We start from the raw sequence: 3474 nt of genomic DNA, 5'->3' as shown, positions 1-3474 counted from the left end.
GGTCTGGGGTGTGGCCTAGACCTTGGTATTTTTAAAAGCTCCCCAGGTAATTCCAATGTCCAGCCAGGGCTAAGACTCAAAGCTGGAAAGTGTTGATAGCATGGTTGCCTCTCATACTTTTCACAGGGTCACTGGGTTTTTGCTTAATCAAGGGAATTTAGACTCAGATGCCAATAGGGATCAGGCAGTAATGTAAAAACTGTTTAGTAGTTAAAAAATAAACAATAGTAAGAGCATGTTAATAAAGGCAATTGGCTTTAACCTCAGGATTGGGAGGGCATTAGGGACTGGTGGAGGGAATGGCAAATTTGAGAGCCCTTGGCCATCCGAAGATGAGCCCCCAAACTCTAATCACTTATTGCCACTTGTCAAGTGTTATTTTCTTTATTTTTCTTTTTCATTTCTTCAACTTTTAAATGTGGGAAATTACTTTTAAAATAATAAAATACCAGATGAATTAAAGATGTTTAGAATTCCGATGTACATTATAGGCCACGAATTCATGTTCTCTGTCTTAATTATTTATCTCTATTATCTCCTTAGAACCATTTAGGGGTTATTTATCTAATTACCACAAACCTCTGTTTGTTATTAATTTACATTGACTAACATTATTCTTAAATTAATGTAATATACATATTCATTATAGAAAATACAAAACATGTATAAAAAGAACACATAAAAATTATCTACATCTTTTATACCCAGAAATAAACATGTATATGTTTTCAGTATTTCTCTATCATCTACAGATCACTGGGTTCCATTCTTCGGCTGATTCAGTAGATCTGGAGTGAGGCCTGGGACTCTGAATGTGTAACATGTTTTGAGATGATTATGATACACAATTGGAATGGAAATACTCTTTTCTTAGAAAATGAGCTTTAAAAACAAGCTGTAATGAAACATCCTTACTACATTTAGTATTCTATATAATGCTTTTATTTTTCATCATTTGAATGTATCACAACACATCATGCTTTATTGTTGGACATTTACAGTGTGAACAAGGTTTTATATAATAATACCACAATGACCATTCTTTTAGTCTTATATACCTACTTCATTAGGATAAATTCCTACAGTAAGATTATTGGATCAAAGAATATATACATTGTAGGCTTCTTATGTAAATGGCCAAATTGCCTTCCAGAAAGTATTAAAAAAAAAAAAAAACTAAACAATTTACATGTTTGTCTTTTGTAAAGAGCATCAGTTTCTCCATAACCCTGTTAAAACTGGGAATTCTCATCAAAAAGATAATTCGGTAGGAGCAAATACATTTTTATTTCATTTGAATTTTCTTTGCCACATGCTGAGAAGGTGAACATTTTTTGGTCCATTTTAATTTTCATTAGTCATTGCCCACTTTTTACTTATTCTTATTTATATTAAAATATATCTTTTTCTGTCATGCATATTGAAATCATTTTTTCCCAGTATTTAAATTTACTTTCTAAATATTTTTTATAGTGAACTTCTGATACAGTGTAATCAAGTCCATAGATTTTTTTTTTCCTTTTTTGGATTCTGTATTTACTTATATGTATAAAGGTTTAGGTCTCGAGTTAAAAAATTCATATACATTTTCTTCTACTTCTTTTAAGAACTACATTTTAAATTTAATTCTTTAAACTACTATATATTAATTTTGGCATAAAGTGCAAGATGTGGGTCAAATTTTTATTTCAATTCCTTCTTTGGCTATTTAAATAGACAAGTTTCCCTATGTCTTTGGACAAATTTTGTTAATTTATCTTTCCTAGAAAAACTATTTCAATGAAATCATTGAAACTTATTGGCCTAGAGTTGTGCACAGTGTTCTTTACATTAAAAAAGAAAATCTTTCTCATTTCTAAGATTTTTTATTTGCTTTGGAGTTTTCTCTGTTAGACTTTTAGAAAATATTTTAAAAAATTTAATGATTCCTTGGATAATCTATCATTTAAATTTGTTAATTTTTGCTTTTGGAGTCATTACTTTTGAATCTTAGTTTATTCTTTTTCTAACATCTTGCCTTCAATGCTTAATCCATTTATTTCACTTTTTTGGTGAGTAATGAAGCATATGAAGCTATTAATTTTAATATGTATATAGTTTTGACTACATCTCATGCATCTTGATATAGAGTAGGCTCAAATTTTATTATTCTTGAAATAATTTATAATAATGATTTTGATTTCTACTTTCACTTAATTATTCAGAAGAATAGTAATAATTTCTAAAAAGTTGGTATCTTGAAACTTGAAAGTTTAATTTCTAATTTTATTGCATTACGCTCCATAATGTGATCTACACATTTATTTCTGCAGCTTTTTGAGGTATTCGTTGTGGCCTAACAAATGATAGATTTTTATGACTCTTTTGTGAGTGCTAGAAAGAAGTCATAGACCCTTATTATAGAATACCCAGTTTGTTAAATCAACACCCTTAACGTATGTAATTTGCATCTTTTCTTGTCTTAATTTTTGCTCATTTTTCTAGTCAAAGACTTAGGTATATTTAATTATCTCACAATCTTTTCTCCTCAGTATCTATCTAATTTATATATTTCAAAGAAATTTCTTGGTTGATAAAAATCTAATATTTTTTCATTATGCATTTATCCTTATAATTATTTGTTTTATATTCTTTAAGGCTTCTTTTTTGAACTTTGACTTCTACTTTTCCCATTATATTATTACAAAGCTGATTTCCTGATATTTAAGATTGACTGTCATACCTTTCTCTATTTCTTTAATTTTTAAATTTTTGGGTGTGTGTATATTACTTGATTTTAGAGCTATCTCTTTTGAATAGCGTGGAAATTAGGTTTATTTGTGTGTAGGGGGAAGTAACTATGAGAATTTTTTTTGTGATATAAGGGAGTTGCTAAACTCATTTATATTTTTTAATATATATTTTCTTATTTATTTTTCCAATATGAGTTTATTATAAGGTAAATTTTCTTACTTTCTGTGAATGATACAGAGGAGAAATTTTTGGACAAATGAAATCAAACCAGAGTTGTTGGGATTAATACATCAATGTATAAACCTTATTTCTAAAGATTAATAAGTATTTTAATTTTAACAGTCTCTTGACATTTCTAGAATGATTGAATTATTTTCTGGTCTTTTAAATATATTTTTATTTTTCTTTTTTAATTGACACATAACATATGTATTTGATGTACAGTGTGATTGGTTTTAAAGATTTTTTATTAAATCATAACTGCACATTAATGGAATCACGGGGTACAGTGTGGTGTTTTCATACACATTTTGAAATACTCTCATCAAACTGATTAATGTAGCCTTCATGACATTTTCTTAATTATTGAGTTAAGACATTCATACTCTGCTTTTAGAAAGATTCACTTGTACCCTTGTAGGATAAACCATAAAAGTGACCCCTCCAATCACCCTCCTTCTACCCATCCACCCCCCCTCCCTTTCCTCTCCCTCCCCCCTCCCTCCCTCCTCCCCATATTCT

Source organism: Otolemur garnettii, unplaced genomic scaffold (genome assembly GCF_000181295.1).
Source record: "Otolemur garnettii isolate 467f Iridium unplaced genomic scaffold, OtoGar3 scaffold00003, whole genome shotgun sequence".
In the NCBI taxonomy this organism is placed as follows: domain Eukaryota; kingdom Metazoa; phylum Chordata; class Mammalia; order Primates; family Galagidae; genus Otolemur; species Otolemur garnettii.
This window is presented reverse-complemented; position numbering follows the sequence as displayed.